A 10661-nucleotide genomic window follows, 5' to 3' on the forward strand; every position below is an offset into this window, starting at 1 on the left:
GATCTACTGTCAGTAAATTATTTGTGTACTTAAAACCTTCGTTCTGTGAGGATTACACAGTTTATTATTTAACTACTAACGATATCATTATTTCATTAGTTATACGTAACTACAAGTTTTTTACGACTCCATCTTAGAAGAATATGACGTCCAAATAATAAGACTACTGGATACCTATGCCAAAGTTATCCATCAACGACAACTTTCTCAACAATTCTCCACAGGGACAGGAGTGCAACAATGGTGCATTCAAAACAACAATGGTGTCACACTTTTCCTATTAGTACTAGACGATGCCGTAATTAGGATAACAGTTGGTGGAAGAAAACGTTTAATCCAGTAGGTTAAATATAACCGTCTGGAGGATCTGTATTATGCATAGTACATTTTTCTACTCTCTCAAATATTAACAGACATGCAGTTTGAACTGAACATGTTAAAGGATGAGGGGAGGCTGCAGGATTAAAGAGAAATATCCCCAAAACAAATGTTTGGTGGACAACACACATAACATAGGCCTGCAGTAATTGGACGTTACAGGACAAATCATAGAAGAGGCCTTAAGTGGTTTTATGGCCGTTCATTTTCCTGAAAGGTCCAAGAGTGGTGGGGCTAAAGATCACGTAAAGACATACATTACAATTCAAATCCCCCCCATCATGAGTACCTACAAGAACCAGGCGCTTTTTTGAACCCGTCAATGCCCTGGGCACAACTAATAATAGCGCCCCTTTGCAATATATAACATGGTGTCCACCAACCAGGAAAACTGGGAAATCCATGAATTATGCGTGAGTTGTTTAAACCGGGAAATATGCATGAAATTTGTATTTCTACCTGGAATTTTTGATTTACCGCGATCGCGCATCACTACAGTGACGTTTCCGTGACCCCGAGAGACGATAGTATGTCTACACATGGCCGATCAGAATTCCCCGCCATTGCAGAAGACAATTATGATATCAACAGAGTCACGAGGGATGATCAGAATATTGCCGCGATTGTGCAAGACGATAATAATGTCCACTCAACTGCGGGAAAAGATCAGAATTTTACCTCATTTGCGGAAGACGGTGATGATCTCCGGAGATGATTGCTATTTTGCCGCAATCGCGGGAGTCAAAGTCAAAACATTCTATATTCGTTATAGTGTCACATTACATGAACTTGAATAGTCATGGACAAAATTCAAAATTGCTTACTGCTAATTAAATACATAAAAAGAGTACTAAAATTACTTTACTTTTAGCCTACTTTTAACAAAACCATGACTTTAAGGATTACAATATTTGGAATTCTAATTAAGTTAGGCCTAACTGTTTTTTACTAAAGCCGCGTTTACACCGGGGTTTGAAACACAAGTTGCAAACAGAAATTGCAAACATCTCTAAAAAGACAAAACATTTCGCTGTTGCAAACAGTTTTTCAGTGTTTGCAACAGAAATTTTTGTTTCCACTTGAAGTCAGTAAAGATCAAAGGGAGTTGCAAACTCTTTGTTTGCAACACTAGTTTCGGTCAATATGAGCCGTTGAAACACGAAACAGAAACATTTCTCCACCATCCCCTACGCTACCACATCCACTCTCACTCACGTGATCACTCGCACCACCCTGTGTCTCGACTAAGTGTTAAATTAATCGGGAAAATGCTGTTTGGCTCTCAATAAATTAACACTAACCTCAAATGACAAGGTCGTCTAATTTAAAAATAACAATAACGTCTAATGCAAATTAAAAGGGTTAAAAGTCCTTGTAATCTTTAAAAATGAATAATAATTCAATTTGATGATTTATACAATCACCGATGTTCACCCAGCATCGTCTCGGCCTATGTTGCTTTAACAACACGATACAAGCCGCCGGGGCTAAAATAACATCTTCGACACTTGATATCCTCGGAAGGACTGATCCGAGGAACCAGAACAAGGCAAGTCATAATCAAGGTCAAAATTATTTCAAACATTTTCATGAAACATGGAAACAAATCATGAAATAAAAATTGCAAACATTTATTTGAAACTACCGTTTGCAACTGCCGTTTGCAATAAAAGTTTGCAACTTTTTGTTTGAAACTCCGGTGTAAACGCCGCTTAATACTGAAGAATTCTGTTACTGAGTAGTAGGGAGTTCTTAAAAAATACTCTTTTAAGAGCTGCTTGAATTTATTAAATTTTGTTTCTTTTCGGATGTGAGCTGATATAGACTGGAGACATTTTAGCCCTATGTAAGATGTCTTTTTGGTGTAAAATTCTAGATTATGCCGAGGTAGGTTAATTTTTAATCTTGTGTTATATACTAATTGTTCTGTTGAGATTGATGATAGTTGGATCTGTTTTGCATAAATTATTGTTTCATAAATGTGAAGACTATACACTGTTAATATTTGTAATTCACAAAAGATGCTCTTGACTGGCTCTTTCTTTTTAAGATTTTTCATCTCCCTGATTTTTTTTCTGCTTAATTAGTACTTTATCTAAATTATTTTTTGTTGTTGCCCCATATAGAACAATTCCATATGAAATATGTGAATGTATTAATGAGAAATAAACAACTCTTAGAGTGTTTAAACTGCATATTCTGGACATCTGTCGCAGAGCATGGATGCCAGAAGATACCTTTTTAACCACATGGCCCTCCCAAGATAGATGTTTATCGATAATTAGTCCAAGAAATTTTGTTTGCTTTACTTGGTTTATTCTTTCTGATTGTATGCAAATGTTTGGTTCAAAATTTTGTCTACATTGTTTAGTGAAAAATGATATAAAATTTGATTTTTCTGTGTTAATAAGCAGATTTTTTTCGGTCAAGGAATTCTTTCGTGGATTATTCTTTAGTGTGGAGGCGATTACTATGTCCACACGATCCATTATAATGATGTTACGGTTGCGAGTGGTGATCAGAATTTGCCTACAATCGCACAAGACGGATAATTTTCACACAACCACGGGAAAATATCAGTATTTTGCCTCATTTATGGTAGACGATGATAATCCACTCACGCCGTGTCTATTCGGTAAATCGGCCCTGACGACAACTACTTCCTATAAGAGAAGACCTAATATTGGTTTCAGTAAACACCTTCATTGAGTTTTAAGAAACTTAGGCATGATAAAACAAATTTGCTATTAAAATATATATTTAGCAAAATAGAGCCAAAAATTGTTTAATAAGTTACTAAGTTAAATCAGGTCTAACTCTTTGCAAATGACCTATTACTGACTTGGAGAGAATCCTATATTTGAAGTTTATTATTTGTAATGGTGAGTTTATGGTTTTAATGAGATTCAAGTAGGCCTACCTACAGATTTTTTCATCAAATTTAGTAAAAGTAAGTTTCCACGTTTTGGGATTTGGATGTCACTGGCGGAGCTCAGTATTTGCTTGTTTGTTTTGCATAAGAGTTAGTTTTGCTGGAGACTATAAGCCGTTGGTATTGCTGTAGACAATGTTTAATTGGTTTACTTATAATAACCGTAGGCCTACTGTGAGTCCTGCAAGCAAACAGCTAAACCCCGAGAAACAAATCTAATGGTCAAAATAAAGAGAAATTTTTTGAAAAATCGCTTTGTTTACATTCACATTTTTATTTTTTATATTTAAAGCCCTTCTCTTTATGAAACTTATCATGTATCTCAACGTATAAGAGACCTGTATTAGAAACAAAAATTAACTTGGTCCAATTCCAAATTTCTAAATGGCGGCTATTTAAATTTTATATTTGAAATGGCAGATTTTATGATAAATATGTCAAGAACATTTATTTAGCATTTAAAATTTCCTATCAAACAATTTCAAGTAAAAAAAAAATAATGAAAAATAGCTTAAATATTTGGCCTATGAGTTCTAGTTATAAAGTAAGGCAAAAAATGTGCAACCTTAGCCTTTAACTACCTCAACGTAAGTTCACACATCTTGGCCAACTAAAATCATCTGCCAAAAACATGACTAGAACTAAAAATGAATCACATTAACAATTTTATTGAGTTACAAATCTAAGTTCAAACTGTGGGCCCTAGATACTTGAAAATGTTATTAGCAGTAGTCTATAAGCAGTTTAATGCAAAATTATGAATTCTCAGGTTGTGGTTTTAGGAGTAGGGAGTAGGAAGGGGTTAAGTTTAGAAGGTTTTATAGTCGTTGAATAAATATTTTTTGGTGTAGAAGTCTTGAAGTAATCGGGTTCTTGATTCAACAGCAACACCATAGCACATCACAATCTGCAAACAAATTCATGAAAGTTAAGTGATATGAACTGGTCATATACTCAGTGGACAGGACGTTTAAAAATGGACCATGTGTTTAGACATTGCTATTACTACGATATTGACAAACAAGATGTTTATTTAAAAAAAAAGAATTTTATTTTCAACCAAATTAAGGGGAGGCAGTAAGGTAAATATTTGTTTGCCTTTTTTTAATTATTTCACCAAATTATAGAACTTTTCTTCCAGGACAGAATGATATACAGTCTAACCTTGATATAACGAACCTCGATTTAACGAATTCCTTGATATAACAAATTTTTTTGAATCCCCTAGAACTCTCCATAAGACACAATGTATGTTTTACCTCTACATAACGAACAACCCATATCAACGACCTTGATTTAACAAATTTTTCATGATCCCGGCTAAAATAAGACACCTCAATATATAGCGAATTTATCATTGTCAGAACCTCTACATAGCGAATTTATCCTCTACTTAACAAATTGTCTGTGCCTCTCCCTCGATACAACGAACCCCCCACCCCCAATTATTGTTTTTAGAAAAATCAGTTTCTTCATCAAATGAAATGGAAAGGTGACGTCAACGCTTGCGCTAACATTCGTCTGCTCCGTTTACACATCCCTGTCTGCTGTCGTCGCTGCATGCGTGCTATGTTACAACTGAAAACTGATTTCATTCACTGAGGACTGAGATGACGTAATGTTTAGTGAAATGTGATTGGGTAAGTAACTATGGTGACTTGTACAATTTTTGGATGAAGAGAAACGTTGAGAGAAACCTAAGAGAGAAAAATAATAGAAGAACAAAGCAAAGATAAAGAATAGCAACATCGGTGTATTAACATTCCTTTTACGAGTGTTTTTATTATCTTTAAGTTGGCTATGATTATACACTTTTATAACGACTTATCTATAATTTTTTTTTATTTTCAATACGATTTGCTTAAACTAAGGCAACACCAATGTATAGTTGATGATTATTACGGTATTGACATTCCTCTGTTGTGATTTAAAGCAGTACTGTAGCCTACCGGCCTATCACAAGCAGCTTACAAAACTATCTACTGATTTCTTTTGTTCTTTGAGTGTTTTATTGCTATACAATGCAGTGTTTAAGGTTGGTTAGAGTAAGCTGTGATTTTAAACTTACAGTTTACACCTGCACCAAGGTCAATGACTAGAAATGTCATGATTGCGCAATGTTAAAGATCCCTTTAGTACCCCAGATAATCGAGGTTCTACTTTACAATGTAAACACTGTACTTTAAAGTATTGTAGCCTAGGCTACTTTATTTGTGTTTTAATGAGGTCAAATTCCGACCTATATTGACTGATGCTGGTTCTGAACCTCGACTTAGCGAAATTCCTGCAAACCTAACCTCAATATAACGAACCTCGTTTTAACGAAATCCTTGATACAACGAATATTCAGTTCGGTCCCTTCAGATTCGTTATACCGAGGTTGGACTGTATAACACTTTGGTGCTAAAAATATTTACCCCTATAAAAAAATCTGGAACAAATGCATAGGCGAGGCCTGAATTCTTTTGAAATAAGGTTTTAGTTTTGATATATTTGTATATTTTTTTTATTAAATATGTAAGTTACCTTGGTGATGGGGACAGCAATAGCTTTGAAAGAAAGAAAACAGATAACATACATTTTGTGTAAAAATTTAACTCCCTATCCCTAGTAGTTCCCGTTTAAATATTCCAACCAAACTACATAACAACAACATGACAAACATAACACAACAAAAATAACATAACATAAAATAAATTACATAACATGACAAAAATAACAATTTGTGGAAAACGGCGTATAACTTAGGCCTAGAGGTAGGCCTATAGAAAATATGCAGTATGCGTTATTTTTGCCTACCTTAAACATTTCAGCCCCATATTTTCCTGCAATAGCTTTTTCCAGAGTGGTAAACACACTGAGTTTTTTTAGGGCCTGATTCCATCCTACTTGGTAAAAAATATATATAGGCTATAACTTATCACAAGAAATTTGAAAAAATCTTAGTACTTCCAACATTTTTTTATCTAAGCTATTTATTAATTTAAAAGCCTGAAAAAAACTCAGGACATGTGTCAAAGGTAGGCCTACAAAGAACTGACAAAAATTTCAGAGAGATAGGCCATATAGTTTTTCCAAAAAGGTACCTTACGTTAGCATTACAGGGATAGGGATTCCGCCTCCCCTTAGCCTAACCTTTTAGGAGAGGTAGTCGAATATATCCGCACAAGTCTTTGACATATAAGGACGGGTGGTGGATGTATCCTCATATGGGTTGTTATGTTCCGAACGGGAAATGGATGTAACAACCTTATCTTGGGTCAGCCTGGCTGGTATTTTTGCAGTCGGGCTACCACAGCGCTAACTTACTCCCCTGCAACTGTTGCGACCTTCAAAGTGACAAGCCATCCTCTCCCACTCAATCCCCATCCCCACTATGCTGCGCGTGCAACACTACGTTAACTTTAATGGCACTAAAAGCTACAGTTGTTGTCTGTCTAGCAACATGAAATAGTTACACAATGAAGTAGTTTACACAATCGCTTGTAACATAAATAGTCCTGGTTTTCAATGACGGGTGGCAAATATATCCACACCATTTTTGTGTGTATAAGCTATAACAAGTTAAAAATTATTTAGAGATAGTATAAGCTGTTTCATTGTGTTTATTTGATGAAGGCTATACATACAGGAATAAAAAACACAAATGAAAATTATCTTTTCTTATTTGATTCATTTTTGCCCGACCTAGGCCATAAAAGTCGCCTGTTGGGAAGAGTTCAAAACTTCTAAAAAATTTGTTCAAATATCAACATTCAATTCTATAATAGGCCTAACTTACTTATGCCATAATCAGTCCTACTATTTCTTTATTGAAGATATCCATTCAGTTGAATAATAAGGTTAAATAGGTTAAAAAGTTTAACATTACTAGGCCTATCCTGGAGGCAAAACAGAGAAAATTTCAAAACAATCGCCATTACTGAAACCGATGTAGCCCTCAACTTAGTTACAATATTTTTACTACGCCAGGACTAGTGTATGCATAGGCTAATAAGAAGCAGATGGTAAGAAATCAACACTCTGTTAGTTATCTTTATAAATGTACATTAAGTTTATAGGCTAACAACTTAACTAGACCAAGGCTTCAACTTGGTTTAGCTGCTATAGTTCTTTAATCCTTACAAAGCTGATATCGATAAAGGGATGCTATCAAGAGGGATGTAACCAATTTTCACTTCTAGTACAAGCACTTTTATCCTGCGAGAACCACATGTGCAACATTAAACTGTACTTATTTTCAACACGAACATAATATCTTAGTCTGCCATTTAAAAACTCAAAAACTGAACTAACAGGGAGAAGGTTCTAGAGAATGTTCTCACTAAAAATCCACAAATCAATCAGAATGCTCCAAGTTAGAAATGAATATTAAGTTACTCATTTGGTTGTTTGTGCCAACAGATAAGTTAGGCTAGGCTAACTTATGGAAGTTTACCCAAACTTCATCCAACGCTTCGACGTCGACGAAATAGAACTCTTTAAGATCTGCTAACAGCCTAAGTTATTTAAAAGACAGTGCCCACACTCGCTAGGCCTAAAGGAGTTTTTAAGTTTCCCAATTCAAGTCCCTGGGTACAGTTTCTTAACTGGGCTATGCTAATATCGATTGAAACCATCGAATTGAAAATATTGATTAATAATCAATATTTTAAAATATATTTATCATCAAATTAAACTATCATAACCTAACCTAACCAACCAAACTTGCTGATGGTGAAAAATCGCACGAAGGTTTACTAATCGAATCGATAGTTTCAATCGATATTAGCATAGCCCAGTTAAGAAACTGTACCCAAGTCATGTGTTTATTAAAAGTTTGCAAAATATGTGTAGGCCTAGTCAACAATTTTTATATTTTTAATGACGTCATCACTCCCAATCCTCCATAGGCCTAGGGTAAAAGATGGAGAACCTGTAACGAGGTTAAGCTTTGAAATATTACCTTTAAGGGTTTCGTCTTCTTCACTTACCACAAATATTTATTATGAAACAAAATCCAACTCCTAAATCATTAATTAAGTTTACATGGAACGAAAAGGCTGGAAGCTAAGAGATGGAACAGTAACTAAAACTAAAACTAACAGTGGGCGTGGGCTGGCGCTGGCAGTCGAGGAGGAAAGGAAAAGAAAAGGAGGAAGCCATGAGATGAGCCATCGCCATCAGTGCAAGTGATTTTTTTTTTTGTGTTCGACTGTTCAATATGGTTTGAGTTCGAGAGTAGAGAAGGAGGGAGAGAAAAGGGAAAGAAAGTAATAATTGACAAAAGAGAAATCAATTCTAGCATTGAGTATAAATCATGTTATTGTTATTCGTATTATGAGTAAATCTATGGCCCGCCCACTGCACAGCATCAAACCTGCACACTTAGCCAATTTCATTTTATGTATGATTCAATTATATTTATTTATTTCCACGGTATCATCATTTTACAAAAAGGTACAGTAAGTACCCAAGTAGCAAAAATCGTTGGCAAATCGTTGGCCCAACGTTTATGTCGATCGTTGGCCAACGGTATGTTTTGGCACTCAGTCTAACGGTGGGCCAACCAACAATTTTTTGCGGGATGGCCAACCATCCCATTGGGCATAAACATAAAAAAACACAAAATAATAAAGATTTTGTATGCAAAGCATAATTATGAGTTGAGTAAATTGATTAAATAGTTCATAAAAACTTATTTTGAAAATAAAACGAAATTAAATTTTTGGCCGGGACGGGTCTCGAACCCGGTACCTTCGACATGTGAGCTTCACACCTTACCTCTGAGCTAACTGTGCTTGATGATCAATGGTGTTTTCAAGTGGTGAAAGAGTAGCCGACAGGTGCAATGGTCACGAGGATACTAGTATTTGAATATAGATTATTTAATTACCATTAGATTAGTAGGCTACTGTTATAATTGATTGTTATATAATTAATTAATCTTTTCTCTATAACTATTAAAGACTTGCTTAAATAAGTTAAAGAATATAACAAAAAAATAATTATAATAATTATTATATGTTAAGCAGGTGTTCCCCACTGTATTTAGTATCACAACATCATCTGACTACATTCATTATTGATCCAAATTTTTACAATATTTGTCTTATATTCTGCTGCCATAACATTTATGTACTTTTAAATAAATCTATTTGTTAAAATTCGTTTTAGAATGTTTTATACTTAAGCCCAACGAATGCCCAACGAAGGCCCAACGATTCTTTCCTTTGTAGGGCCAACGAATACCAGTTTCCGTTGGGCCAACGTTGGCAAATCGTTACAATTTCTGCCAACCATTTCCCAAACATGCCGACCATTTCCCAACGTTGGGCCAACGATGTGTGCTACTTGGGTAAGCTATATCAAACTAAAACTATTAACAACAAATAAAGGCTATGACTGAATAAATAACAATAACAAGAAAAACAAACCAACAATGAAGTTAGAAACCATGATAAATTGCGTGAAACAATAACCAAACAACACTTAAATACACGGTTTGGAATTCCCTAAGCAAGACTTAACATAACAAAAAAGATCTAAATAGACAAAAATAATCAGCTGATCGAAGGTTAGAACAAAGTTCCGTTAACATAATGTAGGCATTAACTATAAAGTATTTACAGAGAAGAGGCGACACAAATTAATTTGGAACGGAAAGCAGCCCTGCTGGAATGGGGAAAATCCAATACTGCACCAACCTCGTATTGTAGTGCCGCCACTCAAACGTATCCTTGGATCTTACGGATAGGAACGTGGAATGGTATTCCTCCCAACAGCTCAGGGCAGTCGACAGTTCCATTTTTCAATCCTCATGAGATAACAAAGCGTCCGAAATTTTCCTCCCATCTTCCAAGCTGCATAGATCAGGGGTGCCCAGCCCCCCCCCCAAAGGCAATGGCGCATGCCCCCCCAAACCAAGCCTAATAAATGCCCCCCAAAGAATGACATCCACACTACACCCTTCAATTTATAAAATTAGTCAGTATGTATATGTCAGTAAAAACGAACACCTAGCGTGTTTTTTTAGGCTTCACAATTGACTCCAAACAAATAAGGACTATACCACAAACATTTGCGATTTTTAAAACAGAAGCAGAATTTTTATCGCTATTGAATTACAGTTTGTAATTATCAGAGGCGGCGTTTAGGGGGGGCCAGGGGGGGCAGTTGCCCCACCACTTTCACAAGGAATATTTATCAAAATTATAAAATAGAATTATGTCAACGATAAATCTACATTTCGCCCCCCCCCCCCCCCCCCCACCTCTCAAGCCCAATCGCCGCCACTGTGTAATTTCCCCAAGTCCACGGCAAATTTGCAAACTTCTATTCTCTAGATAGCAACCAGCAAAAACTCTGAGAA

General features: G+C 35.6%; 1 long non-coding RNA gene across 1 annotated transcript; it reads right to left on the minus strand.

Moving 5' to 3' along the window:
- Positions 1–3946: 3946 nt before the first annotated feature.
- On the minus strand, positions 3947–8411 carry LOC129005902 (uncharacterized). The gene is made up of 2 exons (XR_008491872.1): positions 8284–8411; positions 3947–4217 (listed from the first exon to the last, which is right to left on the minus strand). It is a non-coding gene; the product is annotated as an uncharacterized LOC129005902 (long non-coding RNA).
- Positions 8412–10661: the final 2250 nt, after the last annotated feature.

The sequence above is a fragment of the Macrosteles quadrilineatus genome, unplaced genomic scaffold (assembly GCF_028750875.1).
Source record: "Macrosteles quadrilineatus isolate MER2022 unplaced genomic scaffold, UCM_ALF_1.0 Scaffold_41__1_contigs__length_1036756, whole genome shotgun sequence".
Taxonomy (NCBI): domain Eukaryota; kingdom Metazoa; phylum Arthropoda; class Insecta; order Hemiptera; family Cicadellidae; genus Macrosteles; species Macrosteles quadrilineatus.